At 38.3% G+C, this 21,624-nt stretch overlaps 1 protein-coding gene across 1 annotated transcript in view; it reads left to right on the plus strand.

The window, feature by feature from the left end:
* PHLPP1 (PH domain and leucine rich repeat protein phosphatase 1) overlaps positions 1-21,624 on the plus strand; it is a 186,471-nt gene that overhangs the window by 42,708 nt on the left and 122,139 nt on the right. The gene's annotated exons all lie outside the window — the stretch shown is intronic.

Raw genomic sequence — 21,624 nt, forward strand, 5'->3', positions numbered from 1 at the left:
TCTGAATATCCCAAATTAATGCCAGTAAACCTTATTGAGATCAGATTTCATTATCTTTAACTATAATTCTGCTAAGCTGGCTATGTGGTTATATTAGAAATATGCAGTTGGGAAAGAGGCTGCTATAGGCTTTTGCAATGACAGTGTCAAGCAAGTATGTGGGTAGGAATGGAAAATTATATGATTACCTAATAATGAGAAAGGACATGGTAAAACAAAACAAAACAAAACAACGTAGAAACACATACAGGGATTTAAAGTTTCCAAAGCTCGTTCTGTAAGAATAAAACAGTTTACACCTTAGTAAGCCATTAACTATCAGAACTACATTTCAGTTATTCTGTAGACATTAGGACAATGGTTTATGTGCTGTGTTCTCTAGGGGGTGGTATTGGTGGGGAGGGCATTCCATTTGTTAAGTCCGCTACACTCGTTGATCATCATGGCTGAATAGGAGATAAACTTTTGGAAGTTTAATACATCATGTAAAAGGATTGCTAATAATAAGGATAATGATAAAGATTGAGTCCTTAAAAGGATAACTCTGATGTCTAGAAAACCATTAGGAACTGTGCATTCACTTAGTATTCTATGTACAAAGTTTCAGAAATGATTATTTAGTCAGAAGAAGCGAAGTAGTCAAGTGTGATTTGAAGTTGTAGAAATACACTTGAATTTTAATGGACTGTGGGATGTAAATCTTGACTAAAATTTTCAGTATTATGCAATCAGAAGTCTGGAATAGGAAGTGTCTTTAAAAAGATTTCATGTAATCCCTGTTTTCTACCAGGCTGTTTCACAGAGTTTTGAAGGTAAAAATTGACCAGTTGAAAAAAATTGGTTACTGGTTTTGAAATGAGTAGCTGTGATTGCAATGGGGAGGGAAGATAAGCAACCATAATTTTCAACAAACTTGTTTAATTATGCTAGGATTCAAAAGTATATATTCTATCTTTCCAAAAGACATCTTTTAAAATTTCACAGAACTGACTCAAAGCTGCCTTGTCATCTGTTTATCAGGCAGAAATAATCCATTGCCATTTACTGTCTGGGTTCAACGGCTCCTTAAAATTATTTTTGGCTTTTTAAGTCATTTTACAAATAATTTACAGAACAATAAAAGGATAGTGAGAAACAGGTTTTTTAGGGCTTTTTAATAAGAATTTAAGCATAGCAAACCAAATTCTTATTCTGTATGGTCTAGGTTTTGAAGATATGTGTATCCAAAGGGGGTAACATTCTCTGAATACAACTAACTGCTCACCATCTGTTACCCGTGAATCTAGAAATACTCATCTTGTGAATAGAGATTCCATATTTCGGATGTCTCCAATGCCTTATCATTACTTCTTATTCTTGTACTTGTATCATCAAAGGCCATGCTTGAGGAATTACTTGAAATCTTAGACAACTCATAGTTCTGTTGAAGAGAAGAAGGCAATCATCTTTGCTCCATAATTGCAAAAAATTTGTATTCCTACGTTGTAAATGCCAATTAGCATTGGTCAATCTAATGAATATTTTTCATTTCCAAATACATATCATGTATATCCTTTCAGTCCCCTGTCTTCAGCATGCCAGCCTGCAATCTACTAATGAACCATATGAAGTAAATTTTGACATAAATATCGTAATACATGAATGAATACTGTCACAGACCCTTTTAGCAAAATGGTGTGGTCCAAGTTCTTGTTGCAGAGTATACATGATGTAGTCTTTCCTGTTGAATGACTTACTGGGGGTGAATACTGTACTTTTTTTTTTCCTCTTTATGTTTATATCCTTATTTCCAAAAGGAGTATTTTCACTTGCAATATCAGGTTATACTTTTTTGTTGTACTTAGAAATACATTGTTCATGCATCACCTCTTGAATTTAAGAAAAATCCATCTAGGCCACTTCATTTGAAGACTCGTAGTTTGGGATTTTGCTTATATGATTAATTTATCATCATCATTAGAGTCCAGAGTGCTGACAACTGTCTCTTTGCATTAACCTTCTGATTTGTCTAGTTGAGACATAACTTCCTTTGTCAGTTTTCTTTTCCATTATGGGCAGAAAATGAAAAGTTCTGAATTCTCAATTGTGTTTAATGAAAAGTAAAAGCAGATGACAAAGTGTCTTTAGTCTAAAACTTTTTTGAAAAATCTTGCAATGCTTTGTGCAGTGCAATAGGAAAACTGAAGGATGGTGCAATGGTAACAGTTTGTTGCATTATTATATCATCCTTCTCTAGGCAATTCCACTATTGTTCTGTTTTGCTCGTCTTTCTGTTTTTAAAAAAGCATAGTTGGGAATAATTGATTAGTAATAATGAAGTAACCGTGGGATGATTTGTAAGCATGAAACACCTTGCAAATAGCAAAGTGTTTCAAGACACAGGAAGGATAAGTTCACCAAGATTCCATTGTATCTTAGATTTATAAAAAGGTCCATTGGACCCATCTGGTAATTTCAAGATACACTGAATATCATTCTGTTTTTTAAAATAATTAGTTTTTCTGTTTGTTCTTTGGAAGACCTCTAAGAAACAGTAAGTCATGAAATACAGTCTTACAAATAGAACTGCTCAAAAAAGAAACTCAAAAGCTAAAATTGGGTACAGTGAACTTTCTTGGTATGACAAAGGCCAGTCGAGGTGGTAGGTAGTATGTGATGGATGGATGCCAGGAACAGTATGAGTAAAGAAGTTCTGGATTGGTCACACTGGGACTTTTAGGTTGTTTGGGTTTAGAGAGTATCCTTTCAGCTTTAGTTTCTGTGGTACTGCTGAATTGGACCTACTCTAAGATGACTTACCCCACCTTTTAATTAAAAAATTTTTTTTCATATTTCATAGGTTTTAGCAGCTGCAAAACTTTAAGAAATACAATGGGACATTTGTGTGAGCTAGTCCAAGTATCAGAGCCCTTCAGGCCCTGCAGTGCAGTTTGGAGCTTTGTACATCAGCAGATTATTTTTTCAGTTCTTCCTTGATTCAGTTTGCCTTCATTGTCTCTCTGTGGTAAAGTAGTAAATTCCAGAGATGGTGTTGGTAAGGACTTTGGCTATGTGTAGTGTTTCCTTATTTATACTTCTTTGTCACCACTAGGTGCCAGATTTTGGGGAAAGACTATTAAAATATTTTTCAGTGGGGGAAGGGAGGTGGGTATTCTGTTGGTTTGCTCTTAGCCAAAATTTGGAGTATTTTAACCCTGAGGAAGCTCACAGAAATGAAAAACTGTTCCTGATGCTGCTCTGTGAATTTGGTAGAAAATGACACAACCATCTTGTGACATAAGTGTTAATTCATTGGTTCATTCTGCCTGTTGTCCAAAATCATTTCAGCTGGGCTAGATTCAAGGCCATGTAATATGTCGTCTGAGCCAGTCTGTTTTCTCTTCCCACACATTACTCACTGCAGCTAAATTAAACCTGTCTTGCTTTCCTAAGATACTCCACACTGCTGAGCACATAGCATGGCATGGGGATTGGAGTCAGACCAACTTCGTTTTGAGCCTTACTCTGCTGCCAACTGAATTTTTGACCTTAGGAAAGTTATTTGACTTCTCTGAGCTTCTCATTCTTCATCTCCAAGTGAATTGCAAAGTTGTAATGTTTAATGTGATGATGAATGTGAAAGCCCTTGACATAGAGGTCACTTAGTAAATTGTCTCTTCCTTTACCCTTGACTGAGCTACCATCATGATGATCCCTACCTCTTTTTTGGGGGGGAGGGGTGGGGGGCAGAGAGGTAATTAGTTTTACTTATATATTTTAATTTTTTTTGATGGAGGTACTGAGGATTGAACCCAGGACCTTGTACATCCTCAGCACACACTACCACTGAGCCATACCCTCCCCACTCCTACCTCTTCTTTTAAAAGAAGCATCACACACACACACACACTTAAAATTGTAGTAAATTTGAAAGTTGTCTTGAGAATTTGTAGTACTCAAGATAATTATTTAAGGTAACAATTCCAATTGTGTTCTTAATCTCCTATTTAGAAACCTTGTTCTCTTTTGTATAACCAATCTATTTACCTTGTGGGCTAATTCTCTCAGGCTATTAAAGCATTCACTTTTTTTTCTATGTAAAAATCAAATGAAATAATAAGTCAGATCAAATGAATGGCAGAAGCAAAATTCAGGCAAACAAATACCTCCTCAAAAAACAAGAACAAAAACCCTTCTTAGTTCTCATTTCTATTTATCGGCCTCTTTTAGTCTTCCTGTTGTAAGTAGCTTCTTCACAAAGAACCCATAACACTACTGTCACTTTTAAAAAGTTTCCTTTCCTTGGTAAAACTGACTCCAGTGCAACTTGCAGCCCTACTACTATACTGAAATTGTTTTCCATACAGTCACGAAAGACCCACTGGTATGATCCATGGGACACCATGAGGCATTCTTTTCTTGCTGTCTTGGGCCCATTCAGTCCATCCCTGGCCGTTTTTATTGTTTCTGTGCATACAACTCCCAGAGCTGCATTCAGCTCAGATTTATCTTTGGAAACCTAGACTCATTGTCATTGGCTTTCTTGGCATTACCACAGGACGTCCCAAAAGACCCTTAACTTAATGTGATTAAAACTAAATCCACTCACATGTCCCTCGTCTTGTAATCTTGATCTCAGCTAGTGGGACTATCATTTGCTCAGTTGCCAGACTTAGGTATAGGTTATTGAGGTGTGATTTATGTACAGTGAAATATACCCTTTTAAAGTATATAATCTGATCAGTTGTGACATACATACACTTGTGAAACTACCAGCGTAGTCAAGATACAAACTATTTCCATCACCCTGAAAAGTCTTCTCCTGCCACTTTGCAACCAGTTCACCCTTTCTCTCATGTTGGCCCTGGGGAATCACTCATCTACTTTCAGTCACTATAGATTAGTTTGCATTTTCTATAATTTTGTATAAACGGACTCATATACTGTATTAGTCAGGGTTCTCCAGAGACAGAGAACTAGTAAAATGGAGATATAGATACATAAAGATTTATTTTAAGGAATCGGCTCACATGGTTTTAGGGGCTCCACGTCCAGAATGTTCAGGGCAGGCTAGAAACTCACGGAAGAGTCGATGTTGCAGTCTTGAGTCTGAAGTCTACAGGGAGCCGGGAGGCTGGAAACTCAGACAGGAGGTAATATTACAGTCTTGAGTCTAATATTTATAGGGCAGGCTGACGATTCAGACAGGGCTTCTATATTGTGCTAAGGCAGATTTCCTTCTTTTCTGGGACACCTCAGTTTTTGCTCTGAGGGCCTCCAACTTCCCATAATTGATATCATGTGTTGTAAATTTCTTCTTCAGAAAGGGCTCTCTCTTTCTCTGTCTCTTTTTTGCTTCTTCTGGAGTTAAGGACTCTTTCTTTTAAACTCTTGTCTGTGTTCAAGCCTTCATTGTCTTTGACCTTCACCTTAAAAAAAAATCCTTCTTATTGATATCCTGTGTATGGTGTCTTCCTTCTTCAATCCGTTTCTATAATGCCGCAGACTATTACCTAAACCTCAATCTGTTTATGATATTCCCTGCTGAAAAATCATCAGTAACTGTCCATTTCCCCCAACTTTCCTAGGTCTAGGTGGTGTCTCCTGACGGAATTTCCGTGTGACAGAATATGGCCCGGGGAGACAGTGATCAGTCAGTTTTCTGCATAGAGGAATAACCCCAAGCCCAGAGGACTTGGCGTATTTATCACGTTCTGTTGTCATTATCTTTTATTAGCCTGAGCTCTTTTTTTTTTTTTAAACATACTGCCTTTGATATTCTCCCCAGCTCCTAGCAGACCATTATGACACAGGAGGCTTTCATACCTATTTTTTTTTGAGAGAATAATCAGAGAACCTTTAGGAATTAAAACACCAGTGGTGGAAATCATTGAATTGAAGAAAAGACTAGGCGGCCAGTAATTTTTGGATGCTGTATCATTTTTTAAAATCTTGTAGTTTTATATTTAGAGGTCCTAATTTAAAGAGAACAATCTGGAAGAGTAAATATAGTCTTCAGTTTAATTAGGAAGTAACTTGTTGAACTAGCAGTGAAAGATGTGTTGAAGAGAATGATGAGTATCGTTGACTGATTATTCTGATTTTTTTTTTTTTGACACGTGTACTATGGCTGTTCTATTACGGCCTTGTTGTTTGGGTTTGAGACATAGCAAGATTACATATTTTTAGAAAGTAGAAGCATGTGTTCAAATTGAGTTTGTTCTTTGAGGTATTTTTTTAATGGAGGTAGCATTAGAGTTCTATCAGGCATCTCACAGAACTGTTTCATGACTGCTATTCCAGGCCAAGCAACCAGGAGATAGAATAATTTAGCCTGTAGAGTAAACATGTGCTAATGTATTGATTTGATGTTTATAGCTTCATGATATGATGTAGATTTTAAGTCATTCCTTGGTATGTCTGCTCAGACAAGGCTGTGGGAATATTTGAAATTAAAGCTTCAGACTCCGTGGTCCTATGAGATTCGGTGTGGACTTGTTCATCTTTAGCTGAGGGAATGAGAGTTGCTCTGGGTGGTAAACTCAAAGGTATGTTTAGAATTTGTAATGATTCTATTGTATTCATAAGTAATCCGATCCTGTTGTGCTCCTATTAAAGACCTTCCGGGGGTTTCCCATTGCACTTAGCATGAAATCCAAACACCCTGCCATGCCTGCAAGCTCCTGCCTGCCTCGTCTCTTATTCCTCTTCCCCTCATTAGCCTGGCTTCAGCTACCCTGCCCTGAGCCCACGAGATCGTTCCCTCCTTCGGCCTTTGTCCTTGCTGTCACCTCTGCCTGTAATTCTCTTCCTTCAGACCTTCAAATGCCTTTTCCAGGTCTCAGATCAAATGTCACCTCCTCAGAGAGGTCTTTATGGTGTCTCCTCCTCCCCAGTCACCCTGCTCGATTACACTATTTACATTGGATCCCCACAGTACTCGTCACTGTCCCTCTCTGTGGTCAGAAGTCCTCAGGAGAGCCTGACCTTGCTGATGGTCACTGCACTCCCGGCCGTGTCCCTGTGCGTGGAGATACCTAGTGGGTGCTTTGTAGGTGCTCAGAGAGGAATGTGATCCCTGTCGTTACCTTCACTGAATCAAAATGATGAGTTGAAAACAACATGTATCTAAACAGGTACTAATCATACAGTTGTCTGTTCAAATTACTCAATAATTGATTCATCTTTTCATTACATAGTACAGAATTCAATTATGGTAGAAACAGATACTGTCTCTTGTGGCTGGAGCTGGTATGCAGATACAAGAATCTTATTTAATCTGTCAGGTCATGATTTCTGTCAGTTCTTTGAGAGAGAGCTGAATAACATTTTTAAAGTTTTGAGTGTATATTAATTTTAGAGGCTTTTTGGGAAAGAGTGAAATGTCATTAGAGCATATGTTGGTTTTTTATTATGTTAAATCATGACTGAGGCAGGGTGGTAGACTGAGAGCATTCTGGACTGGAGGTCAGGAGGCCCAGGCTCTGGTTTTAGTTCTACCAGTAGCCAACTCGCCATATGAATCTTTTGGCCCTCAGTTCCGTAATTTATAAAATAATAGCGTTGAATGAAATGGTCTTAAATGTCTGTTCTCTTTTAATAGTGTGTAATTATGTCATTCCAATCATGAACCAGTCATTTTTTTTCACTTTTGGGAATTTTTATAGGTTGGATGGATATGTGATAGTTGTTTAGATATCATTAAGCTTTTGCAAGAATGGAAGTTCAGATTTGTTTAATTTACTGGAACATTAAAACATCTGAAAGATTCAAAAGTGGTTTGGTTTGTTTTACTTGCTTTTTTTTCCCCCCTCTTTTTCTTTTTGGCCCCTGTGGTAAGAAATACTATACATGATTTTTTGGAGGTATTGATTTTAAAATTGACAGTATTATTTAAGAGGATTATAAAGGTTTATCTTTAGGCTGTGAATTTTGGCATTATTACTCTTTCGAATACCCCAGTTTTTTTCTTCTTTGGAAATCATTTAAGAGTTTTGTAATTGACTTGGCCTAGTGTGTCCTGCTTTAGCATATTGATTTTACTTAACGTTCATATAATTCTTCATTGGCATTAGATACATATGAATTTTAAGAAATTCTATAGACTACTATGTGTCATTCTATATTCTGTAGTTGACTGGTCCTCAGACCTCAGCAGGGGCATCAAAATTGCCTCTGGGATTTGTTAAAAAACAGATTGCTGCCCCATCCTGAGTTTCTGACTTAGTAGGTATGGGATGGGGCCCAAGAACTTGTATTTCTAACGAGTTCCCAGGTGATGCCAGTGCTGCTGATCTGAGACCAACTACTGCTAGAGTTGGTGAAGTTCTTTATTTGCACTTGCTGCCAACATCTTGATCCAGAGGAGTCTAGATCCCTCCATGTTGTGTAGTGATGCATCTAAGCAATTCTTCTCAGTTAGACAATGCTGGCTTTAAAATCAGAAGTACTTTGGTTTAGGGGTTAGCTCTACCGCCTATTGGCTATTTGAGTTTGGGAAAATTATATAACTTTCCTGAATCTTAAGTTTCCTTCTTTCTAAAATGGATTGATAACATCTGTCTTACAGGACTTTTGTGAGGACTTAAGTAAGGTATATAAAGTACTTCATAGGTACTCAGTAGCTAGTGGTTTTATAAAAGGTCATATGTCTGTCTGCATGGTCATAACTTCTGTGTAGTTTTCTATCTGAGCGCCATTCATGTCTTGCCTGAATGTAGGTTGCTCACCCAAGCTGCTTGCAGGAGCCTGGCCGTGGGCAGTGGACAGATAGCGGGCTACTGTGTTTGCACAGATCCCACTTCTCTTACTGGTTTGGAAACGCTGTGTCTTGCTCCTGTCTAACCTGGCTCTATATCCCTGGGCACTTAGCTCCTGCTTCTGGTGCCCGGATCAGGCCCTTTCTGCTTTGAGGACCTGTTGCGGCCTGTTTTTCTGACTCTGATCCTTACTGTGTTCCAAGGTGATTTTATGCTCCTCTTTTTGGCTCCACATGAAAACCAATGTATTTAGAGGTATGTAGCTCCACCCCTACCTGGGATGGGATGATTTCTTTTGGTCACAAAATTAACCATTCTCATCTTTAAGTATGTCTTTCAAAATGTGTATGATTTTAATTTTACTGGATTCACAAGTTTTTCTTGTACACTTTAAGCTCCAATTTTCATACTGGATGTTCAGTAGACATACGGCCCAATGAAAAGAACTTTGATTTGCTGTGTATCCTCTTAAAAAGTACCTACGTTCACTAGATTTTAGTTAGCTTGGTGTATGCATTGGGGTAATTTTCAGCTGTGAACTCTGTTGATTGGATGGAGATCCCGTAAGAAACTCTTTTGGCCTCTCACAAATGTTTTATGCGAAAGTACCAGTTGCTCCCATCACAGATTACACTTGGTGGCAGTTGTTAGGGGTTCAATAGCTTTTCATTGTTGTTTTACATTCTTTTTTTTTTTTTTTTTTGGATATGACCATGAATTCTCTGTTGTCCTAAGGCCTATTGTGATGATGTATTTTCAGCCGTATTTATGACTTCATGCTTTTCAGAAATAGAAGAGGTTTGTCTTTGCTACATATTTACACAAACACGTTGCTTCCTATTTCCTTTTCAATGTATGGATGCTCATCTTGTTTACTGGGGGCCGGGGACATCTCTGCAAACATATGTGACTCTGAGCAACTGTCTCCTAAGCATGATTTTTGCTTCCATTTGCAAGTATGTGGTGAGACTTACAGAGAGAGAGTAGAAGCATCAGATTTAGACTACCATTTATTTACAGAATTAGAAAAAATGTCTATTATAGATATAAGGAACAAGATATAGTAGTTTTGCTTGATTGAAATTGGGGATATTTGAATATTGGTAGAATAATTCAGGATTGGGACACAATATTATTGCCTAAAAAGATACCACTTTTTATAGTCATATCTATATGGTACTAAAAGATGCAACTTCGTAGTACGGATTGAGTAATATGTAATGGCGCTTTCCCTGCCATTTTTGAATTCTTGCTTCAGACTTACAGTGCAGGAATATCATATACAAATTTAATTGACATGAATTGAGCTCCATGTGCACTCCATGTTTTGTTATAAACTATAAATGTTTTATATATCAAAGAATTTACAAATAAAGGAACTTACAAGGATAATTTCAATAATGTGATTTTTATTCTATTCTTCATTGACTTTAATATCTGACCCTGAGTAAGATACAACCAAGAGTAGGAAAAGTAACAAGGATAATGATTTTCAGTGCTGAAGACTATATAGCAAAGAGCAGTGTAGTGGTAATTGTCAACTGATTACAATCAGATGTTTCTGGAGGAAAGTGCTATTTATTTTTCGACTTCTAGTCTGCTTTTTGGCATCTTTTTGTGCTGGAGTAAAATTAATTTATTTACTTTATAACGTTTTGGACACTTACCGTGGTTTGGGTTGATTTCAGCTCTCACAAGCAGATAGCTTCAGTGAAAGTTTATGAGAATCTCTTAAATAGTTTAGGGACCAGTAAAACATCTTTATTGCCAGAAGATGCAAATGGTATGGAAATGGTACTCATAAATAGTACTCATGCTAAATAAAACTTGATGAGTTAGAATATTTGTTTTTGGAGTTCAAAGAAATTAGAGGTAAGATGAGTCACATGTGTAGTTACTAGATCTTGATCGTGCTCCCCACAAGTCTTTATATAAAAGCTATATTGTGATGGTTATTGCAACAAGAAGCTGTTGTGCTGCACTCAAGAAATGAGTATCTTTTCTGATTCATGAATACCACCATTATCAAGGGGACACTTGAAGCCTTGAAGAAAAGCTTTTCTTTTTGACCTTTCTTCTTGACATGTATATATTTTTTCCTTTAGAGCAGCTACTGATTTGTATTTTGGAACCCAGCCTAATAACTTGTGTCTTAATCTAATTAAATTTTCTTTTATAAAGGGTGAAATGCGTGACTGTGGACATGACCATTCCCGTAATGAAAAGAAAAGGGGAATATTTATACTTGTCTTTTAGGAAACTCATACTTCTCAAAATTTAGATCTGGTCTCTCATTCAAGGGCCTGAGAATGAGAAAAAGTTGGCCACAGGGTGGACGGGCCTCCTGTCTGCAGCCTAGCTAGTCAGAGTCTAAGCAGCTGGGTGCTCTTGGAACTCCAGAGTCGGGCTCATGGTCTTCCAGGTTTTTAATCTTTAGAATCTGAGGCAATGGGAAGACTCTTGAAGATATTCTTTGATCACATTTTCCTCACCCTAGACTTTATATAGAAGCAGATAGACAGTAGGATGTCTCTAAAGCAGTGGTTCTCACTAGGGGCAGTTTTTCCTCCCAGGAGACAGTTTTGGTTGTCACGCTAGGGGGCTTGCTCCTGGCATCTCCTGTCATTGGATAGCTAAATGCCCTGTAATACACAGAGTACCACCTCAAGAAAGAATTACCTAGCTCCAAATGTCAGTAGTTCTGTGGTTGAGAAACCTGCTGCTAAAGCATCATCTCAAAGAGAGAACAAAAATTTCTAGTGTAATATTCTCACCCTGAAGGGTAGTTCTCGGAGAAAAAGCAGGAACAGAATTCTGGTTTTAGTCCCTGCCTTAGAATGATGGAAGAGGAATTGGTGAAGGGTGGTGAGTCATGGCATAGGTCTGTGGCCTCATCCACAAGTCTTTATCTTTAGAGGGAAGAAAAGTTTACAGTCTAAGTTCCACCCCTTGCCACCTTGCATTTGAGTGAGTGATGTGTATTCAGAGACTGCTGAAGCCACAAATTTGTCCGTGTGCTGAAGAAATGAGGGAATTGTCACCAAAAAACCCTCACTTGGCTTGCAAAATGGGATATAGTCTGCTTCAGTGTGTGGTTCATCATTGCATCTACATTTTCCTGTCGTTTCATTCAGTCTTAATTTGACTTTTTCAGAGTGAATTGAAACAGAGCACAAATCTACTTTTCACTGACACTTAAATCAACAGGCGATTATAGGGCTCTCTTTTTGGAATTTAGTAATTGTGGATTCTTTTTCGATGTAGTTGCCATAATCAAGAAATTGAAGCATGGCCTGCTCGGCAAAATGAGTCATGAAGTCAGGAAATATATAGATATTTGTGGAAAAAGATTAATATGACATAAGTGCTAGAGGAGGGGAGAATAATTTGAAAATTCGTTACTTATAACTTGAGGCAAATAAATCATAGTTCCAAAATTGTGTTGTTATAAAACATGGAAAACCAGATAATTGGTATGTTTTTCTGTTTGACTCTCAATTTTAAAAGACTCTAATTGATGTATTGTTTATATTGTTCACTAAATACAGTGTTTGGATGATGGGGAGGGAGTGGAGAATGCATGTGATAGCAGCTCAGAGATGTGCAGTGCTTCTCCCTCAAAACAATTACAGTGCAGCGGCTGCCAGTGGTGATGTCACAGTCAGTAGATAAAGAGCCATTTAAGACTTTTTATAACCACCATTAGAAGGACAGAGAGAATTTGTGCAAAATCTGAAGCAGTGTTCAGATTCCTACTGTGTTCCTCTGTTTTGTTGCCTTAAATGATAATGTTCTCAACATTTAATTACTTATATAATTTACAAATTATATTTAACATCATCCAGGAAAAGAGAGAGTACTGTTTATAGGAGGCAAAGCTGTTGCACTCTGTTAGAGCAGAAGCAGAAGCTCAGAGCAGTGCTCTGGGACTCAGGTAGAGAAAATAATGCCGGTTTCTAACTCAGTAACGTGACTATTAGAGGTGGCATTGGGCAAGGCTGACCCACCTAGATTGTAAACTGTTAACACAGTTTATAGATGTAACATCCCTTTGGGGAGAGAAGAATGACATTAACGTAGACGTAACTGGTGTGTGAGGCGAGAAAAAGCTTCCTTAGAGGCTGGAAGAGCCTAGCTTTAAACCCATTTTCTGAATGCCGAAAGGCCTTCGCCATCAGCTGTTTACTGTGCTTTTTCACCAGTGTCTTTTTCCTGGATCGTTACCTGCCCTTCATGCTGAATTTGGAGCTTAAGTGAGAAAGGAGTTTGCTGTCTAACATCTCTGTCTTAGGAGTGAGGAAACCAGGCCTTCACTTTGCATGGCGGGAGCAGGAGGTGCAGGGGAAGAGTGGGGAGTGGGGAGTCTGGACAGCTAGGTAACTTAGTCCTCCAGTTGAATTTTATCTCAATATTTTCAGTCCATAGCTTAGTATCTGACCTGAAATAAGTCCGTGCTTAGTAACTATAATCATTTGTAGGTAGTGATAGGCAGATACTTACAGGGACATTACTACTTCCTCAGTGTATCTTTTATTACCCTCTTTCCCCTTTCTGCCTCTGCTTTATTTAGACTATCAGTTTGAGGAGGCCAGGCAAAAAGAGAAAGACAGTGAGTTCCAACACAGCAGGAAGGAAAGTTCAGCACCTTGGATTGGGCTTCACCCACTTTATTTCACTTCATCCGTTTAAACAGTATTCACGTTTAATGGATAAGAAAACTAGGGTTCATAGAAGTTACTCAGTTTATAGTAAATAACAGAGCTGGCATTTGCTCCTAAATCTGGAGGATTCCAAAACAGGCCTTTCTTTTTTACAGTGTTCCGTATTTTGTGGTACTTAGGAGTTGTACTAAGGACAAGGACTGTTACTCATCTCTGCATCTCCATAACTTAGCAGGTTTAGTTATAGAGAAATGCCAAAAAAAGCATTTGTTAAACAATTTGTTTCAATCTAGAAACTTGAATTTTCTTTGGAAGAATGGATGAAAAACGGGAAGAGTTAGGGCCAGACTGAGATAGAAGATGAAAGCAGAGAGAAGTTAGCACTTGTGGTACATACAGTGCGTGCCTGGCAGTGGCATAAATAGAAGACTCAGCCCTGAGTGACGAAAACAGATGTGTCAGCCCTGCTCCATACACAGTATAGTAGGGTCTTCAGTAGGGTCCCCTGAGTTGTGCAGGGTGTGGCTGGATGCGCCGGCTTGCATGGTGAGCATCTAGGTATGCGCCGTGAGGGGAGGAGCAAGCACTTGCTGCGGGCGCAGTTGTCTCTTTCTGGAAAAAGAAAGAGAAGTACTTGGAAGCTTAAAAGTCAGAATTACTAAACAAAAACAAAACAAACAAAAATACACCAGCTTAATTAAACAGGAGCAAAGGACTCGAATTGACGTTTCTCCAAAGAAGATATACAAATGGCCAATAAACACATGAAAAAATGCTCTACATCACCAATTATTGGGGAAATGCAAATCAAAGCACAGTGAGATACCACTTCACCCTCATTTGTATGGCTACTATATAAAAATAGTGTTGACAAGGATGTGGAGAAACTGGAACCCATGTGCACTGTTGATGAGAATGTAAAATGGTGCAGTTGCTATGGAAAACAATATGGTAGTTATTAAAAAAAATTAAAAGTAAAATTACCATATGATACAGCAGTTCTGCTTCTGGATTATATGTGTACCCTGGAGAACTGAAAGAGGAGTCTGGAAGAGATATTTGTACACCTATGTTCATAGCAGCAGCATTCATAACAGCCAAAAGGTAGGAAGCAACCCAGTTGTCTACTGACAGATGAATGGGTAAACAAATGTATTCCAGCCTTAAAAAGGAAGGAAATTCAGACACATGCAACAATGTGGATGAACCTTGAGGACATTATGCTGAGTGAAATGAGCCAGTTACAAACGGACAAGAACTGTATCATTCCGTTTATGTGAGGTACCTAAACTTGTCAAATTCATAGAGACAGAAAGTAGAGTGGTGGTTCCCAGGGGCTGGTGGGGAGGGGAGAAGAGGGGGATAGTGTTTAATGGATACAGGGTTTTAGTTTGAGATGAGAAAGTTCTGCAGATGAATGGTGGTGATTGTTGCACAGTGTAAATGTGCTCAATGCCACAGAACTGTGCACTTAAAAATGGCTAAGATGGTAAAATTTTTCTGTTTTTTTAACTGAAGTGTAGTTGATTTACAATGTTGTGTTAATTTCTAGTGTACAGCATAGTAGTTCATTTATACATATATTCCTTTTCATATACTTTTTCATTATAGGTTACTACACAGTAGTACCTTGTTGTTTATCTATTCTGTACATAGTACTTTGTACCTGCTAATTTCAAATGCCCAATTTATCCCTCCCTCCCTGCTTCCTACCCTGGTAACCATAGTTTGTGCTCTAGGTATGTGAGTCTCTGTTTAAGATGGTAAAGTTTATGTTGTGTATTTTACTACAAATTTTTAATAAAGAGGAACTGCTCCCATGAGCTTTATTGTCATCTTCCCTTCTTGCCGTAGACTTTTTATTTAAACATATAATTCTCTTGATCAATATTAAGGAGAAAAACAGTTATCTATAATTTAAGAATGCAGCTTACAAAGCAGAGGAGTAAAATGTTGACTTTCCCCACATCCACACTTGAAGAATGTCCGAAGCTTTTGCCCTTAATAGCAGCTGCCTTTGGTAGAATTACTTTTGGAAAATGGTGCTGACAGCCTTCCCATTCACAGTCTTCTCTGACCTCTCCTACTCAGCAGCCCCCTGTGAAAGTTGCACAGACGCCAGTTGCGTCAAACACGTGATGACATTTGTCTCTGTGCTTTTGAATAGTTTGTGTCAAGTTTACTTAATACGATTGGAACTGGCATTTGGTCTGTTAATTGAAAAAGTTGATCACAACAGAACATGAAGTTCTTTAAGGTAATGTTTTATACTTCCCTCTTCCTAGACTTAGTGTGGAGGTAGGGTGCTGCTAAAGCATTATTTTGAAGAAAGGATCTGAGAGGAGCAGAGAGCAACAATTTCTAGGGCAGTACTCCTAGACCTGACCGGTAGTTCCCAGAACTAAATCAGGAACAGAACTGTTGTTCCAGTTCTTGCCTCAGAACCAGGGGACTATATTTTCATTAGTGCCCCTTGCCCACCCATTTACAGTTTCTCCACAAATATATTTTAACATTATTTTGTTCATGGATTCGCTTTATTGAATTTCTCCAAAGCATTCAGTTTAGTTTTTATAGAAATGACTTTTCCTTTTACATTCATGCTTCCCTGTTTAATATAAAAATTAATATAATTCCAATACAATTAGCATTACAGGTTTGGTTTGAACCTGTTACTCAGCAGGTGCAGGTAGAAATGTGCTGTGATGCTGTGGGGGCCTCCGAGTGCCATGGGCGTCACTGGTGTGTTTACAGAAGGAATGGAGACGTGGTTCATCTGGTGTGTTGGTTAATAAGAGATTGGTTAAGAATGTTTTCTCTGTTCAGAGTCTATCAAGTCTCTTGCCTTTGGGAGAATGTTTCTAGTTTTATCAGACCTCATTGGCATTGTATTCATTTAGTACCCTCCTATCATAGACATTTCATGTCTGTTTTATGTTGTTTGATATTTTCTAATAATTTGTTAATGAAGAAGTGATGCCAATAGCATTTTCTCTCTAAGGCTGTGGTCTTCTGAGCTCAGCTGAGAGGGCCTTTTATGTTTGTTTTCTTTAAATTCCTTTGAATCAGTTGTTACAGAGAACTCTGGGCGGTATCTCTGGGAGATAGATTGTCTTCCATTGCCTGGATATTGTGTAGTTCGGCACGCTTGTATTTTTCCTGTGTGAGCTGGATACTGGGGGTGCCGAAAGCCAAGGTAGTAAAGCAGGGACTGGAACAGTGGGAAGAGGGAGGGATGGCTGTTGTCAGAGATGGCCAGGGCCAGGCAGGACCTGCAGTGGGTGTGTGATCTCACCGTAACCACCATGGGATGAGCCTAACATGCAATCAGTGCCCCCTCCTCCCCCATTTATATTAGAATTGTGCCTTCTGGCAAAAGGTAAAAACTTTTTCCTTTTGTATGCTACTTATAATGGAATATCGTTTTATGTGGTTCAAGTGAGCCTTCAAAATAGATGGATAGTGAGAGATGTTGTATTTTTGAACCCAGGGGCTGTTCTTATTCAGCTACTGTAGTGTGTCACTTTAAATTGTAGTTAAAACTCGTTACATCTTATGTGTTTAAAAACACTGATCTTGAGTTTAAAATAACCATACCAAACCGTTGATAAGACACAGCTTCTGTTTTTAATACTGGATGGGTAAACCTAAAACAGACAGATTTATGTGAAAAGACATTCTGGATTCCTGAGAAAAGATGGTTTACTTAGGGTGCCTTTTTTTTTTTCTTTCTTCTTCCTTCCTTTCTTTCCTTCCCTTCCCTCTCTCCTTCCCTCCCTCCCTCTCTCTTTCTTTCTTAGCAAATTTCTCTTGATTTTTGAAATACAACCAACCTCAATTATCTTTATATGAACTGTAGGCAAGTAAGAACTTCAGGAATATCTTGGGCACTCCCATGCATTCTTTCCTTACTGTCTGTCCTCTTGCAGCCATTGGTTATTATATATGATCACAGAATGCAAACTAATATTAATTTTGGCCTAAGCTTCAGAAAAATCACAGTGCACTGAAGAATGATTTTTTTAGAGCATCCAAAAATTAACATACCATTCTTTCCTTCTGTTAGCATATATATATATATATATACACACACATATATATATGTATATATATAAAAAACATTCCCTTTTTCTATTTGTATTCTTACGTCTATTTCTGTATTGTGCAAAGGGAACCAATTCTTTCAGGCCCTTCTACATTGGTGTTAGCAGATAAGGAGAGAGTAAAAACCCAGCTTTAACCTGCTATTGAGGTGGCTGGCTTTATTTCCCGTCACTAGAGATGTTGACATTGTGGCAGGAAAGCCCATAAAACTAAATTAAACAAAGCCACATCAAGGCTGTGTCAAGGCAGTAAGCCAGACAGGGAGGGCAGCTCTGATACCATGCCAGGTGAACACACGTGGGGATGTGGGAGAGGAAGATTGACTGATAATACTTAAGGGAGTCTGAACTGCCCTGTGTAATTTCTTTCCTCAAGCGTTAGTGAATATACGTAAGAGTTTTGTTTGTTTTCACAGGAACAAACATTAGTAGTGAGCCTTTCCATATTAACAGGAAGCATTGCTGTCCTGAGAGAGTCATTGCTTGAAAAATCTGAGATGTTATTGTGTGTGTGTGTGTGTGTCTACATATCAATCAAATAATAAATTTCGTTGTTTTTGAGTGAAAGCAAAACAGTGCTTTAGTTTTTGAAGAGGCTAACATACAAGCATATCTCAGATTGTGTAAAATCCTGAATTTTTACCAGATCTTCCTAGGCTGTTTTCCAGGCTGGAATGGTTTTACGCAGAGGTGGATACCGGTCCTGCTCGCTGCTGTGGGGGTGGTAGTTGTAGTGGGAAGCCCAGTGGCAGGTGAAACCCACACCCTCCACTTATTATCAGTGTCTCCTTACTCAGCAGCACACCTTCTGCAGCTTTGATGTCTAGTCTCTCGGTACCACGGTCCTGCTGTCTGGCTTGTTTCTTCACGCTGCAGTTCCCGGATGCCCATTTGGAGCGTAGCTTTTATCTGTAGCTGTGGATATTCTGACTCATGAAAGTAAATAGTTCCAGGTTGCACTTGAGGCCAGTTATATTTGTATATAATGCATGTTGCATATATATGAAAACTAAACATTACAATCCTTTAATGCTTTCATAGCACCAACTTAAATTCTCTAGCCTTTTCTCTTCTTTAGCACACTCTGTATGTCATTTACTGTGGTTGTAGCCCTATGTGTAAGTTCACTTATTTCCCAGCTAGTTTTTAAATAAGTTCTGTGTGAGGCTACTAATTTGATGAGCTATAAGACGGTAAAACAGTAGATAGGAATAATAGGAAACAGATTGCATACAGAGTCACTGCCTTCACAGTTTTTCTAAGAAATTGGAAAGGTGGCATTTTATAAATAAGTAAAATATAGGTATACTTCACCTGTTTGGTTATCAGGCAGTGTTGCCAACTGAGAACACAGCCTTAAGCCAGGAGGCTAGTAAAAAGTCCTCTAAGCTTCCAAAATAGACACGAGAGCATTTAAGTGTAAGCACTAGGGTTATATCAGGAGTCGCAGTCATAAAGTGGGAGCCAGCCAGCCTGGGACCTCAGTACTCCCTGAGGACATTTTTAGGAATGTCATTTACTACACTCTTATATATCCCTTAATGGTGATGACTCAAGGCAATCAAGAAAAAGTATTCACCATTTATTTGATTTCTGACAAGGCAGGACAAGTTATGGTATATTCAAGACTGTTGGAATAAAACTTACTGTTTAAAGAATACATTCTTGAACATCTATAAAGCTTGATAATCTAGCACATGATCCCCAGGCTTAGGAAAGACGAGAATTTAAAATGTCCCAGAGAAAGCTGCAAGCTTTAAGTGGGACAGGAAAGGGGTCCCACAGTAACTCCTGCTGGTGGAGTGTATGCTGGAGTGTGCAGTGGGGAGGAACTGGGGGCAGGAAAAGGAGCTGGGTGGCTGTTACCATAGTGGAGGCTAAGTGGGGAGTTAAGGTCAAGAACTTGAACCTGGGTGGTAACATGGAGAAGGGAGAGGAATGAAGGATGCAAGAGATACTGGGTGCAGGGTGCAGGATGAAGTGATTAAGTGGATGTGTATGACAAGAGGAAGGGAGCTTTTGCAGCTCTTGAGTCCAGGAGCATGTTGTTTGCTACTGCAGAAGTGGGGCAGGCAGCCCATTCTGCAGTGAGAGAGACTGCTTTGCTTCGGATGGTGAGTTGAGGAGCTGGCCAGAGACCTGGCAGGCCTTCGGACTTGAGGTCCTGGAGCTCTGAGAGGCTCTTTTCAGCCGTTCCCAAGACAAACGAAGACAGGCATGCTTTCATTGTTGCCTTGGTAAGTACCTAGTAATTATTGGTTGGTTTCTAGTTCTTTTGAGTTTTGTGGGATGATTGAATTTGCTTGAAAACAAATTTTGTTCAGTAACATAGTTTTTACTTGCAACTAAAATGTCAGTAATTAGGCCTGCTCACACACTAGGAGAGTGGGAACAGAAGCTGAGGCAGGATGCTAGCCTGACTTTGCTGTAAAGTCTCAAGTTTTCTCTTGAAATGTTATGCAAAATCTCCATCCTACTCTCTGATGTTTATATTATATAACTTTTTAAAATATAAAAATATTCATAATTGCCATCAGTCCAAAATGAAGTTTCCTATCATCTTTCTCTGTGGTTTCGCTTGGTTCTTCCTGGTTCTGCGTAGGTATGCTTTATTTGAGCTGCGAAGGGAAATGTAATTTCCTGTCAGCAGTATGACAGCTCTTTTGGTATATCATCGAACGTTCTTGCTGTGTTATTTCCATGGTCTTTGGACAAATATCCTGAATTAGCAGAGCAGCACGAAATTGTGTTAGGAAAGCAAGAGAGTACAGCTCACATTATTGAAACTTTTTTTGTGGGTGGATTTATAATAGGGTAATAGGGAATGACTATTAACTGAAGTGACTAGTTAAGACTTTTGTCTTTATTGAAAATGGTGCTTTTTGTTGAAATGGCTAATTAGTGGTTGCAGATACTGTCACTTAAAGCTTAAGAATCCAAGCAGATAAATAAGTGGATGTGAGGGAAGTCAGACCTTAGGTGACTTGAGATAATACCTTCTTAAAAAATCATTACCCTGCAAATTAATGAGCACACTACTTTTTCTTGGCGTGAGACACTCTCTCTTTATGAATAAAGAAATTATAAAAATAACCTTTTTTTTTTTTTTTTCCCAGACTGGATGTAATCAGCTTGGATTCCTGTAGCCAAGGGGAAGATTTTTTAGTATAAGCTTCAACACACGTTTTTCTAATCAGGGTGATTAAATCAAACTCATCTTTCCATGCTGTAACATTATTTCAAATGAACACTACAGAAATAGGAAACCAAACTCAAAAGGAGTATACAATACTGGCTGAGCTTTACTTCCAGACTTGGGGAGTTTCCCATCTTTCAAAGTGCTGGGCCTAAAGGCAGTTTAGAAAAGAAGTATTTCTCAGGCATAGATTATTGAATCTCTAATGATTATTTTTCACTGTTGGAGTAAAACTGTAATTTGCTGTCACATTTGTGCTCCATGCACATTGATGTGAAACAGTTGATTTTATTGCTGATGTCCTTTTAGTATAAATGATTTTTCATAATTTTTTCAAATGGCATCACTTTTTCTTTAGGAAAATAAATTCTGATTTTCATACCCCTTCTGACTAAAAGACTGCTTTTGCTCTCTTCCCACTTTCTTCTAACCTACCCTTCACCTCTTTTTATCAGTGCATTCTGATGACTTCTCTGAATACAGGCTTCCCCAAATCTAATGCAAAGGAGCATCCATTGATAAATAAGTTTATCAAAATGTCTTCGCTTTTATTATCAAGCTCTGAGTTAGAATTTCATACTTCAACAATCCAATAAGGGTTTTCTTTTTAAATTCCCCTTTCTTACCTCTCTTTTGAAAGTGTGGGTTTTCCCCTAAATTTGATGCTTTATAGGTATCACACAAAGAAATTCCCTTGCAGTTAAGAATAAAATTTCCCTATTGAAATAGAGATAATCATATGATTCCATTAGAAAAGCTGTATAAGATTTATTCAGTGAAGGTGGATTATAAGGGGATACTTGTCATGAGCTGCAAGTCACCTAGACATTTGCATAGAAAAATCAGTTTTGAAAAATGATTTAATAACAGATTAATTGGGTGAGATTTTAGGTACTAAGAAATACGACTTTCGCATACTTTGAAGG

Source organism: Camelus bactrianus, chromosome 30, assembly GCF_048773025.1.
Source record: "Camelus bactrianus isolate YW-2024 breed Bactrian camel chromosome 30, ASM4877302v1, whole genome shotgun sequence".
In the NCBI taxonomy this organism is placed as follows: Eukaryota; Metazoa; Chordata; class Mammalia; order Artiodactyla; family Camelidae; genus Camelus; species Camelus bactrianus.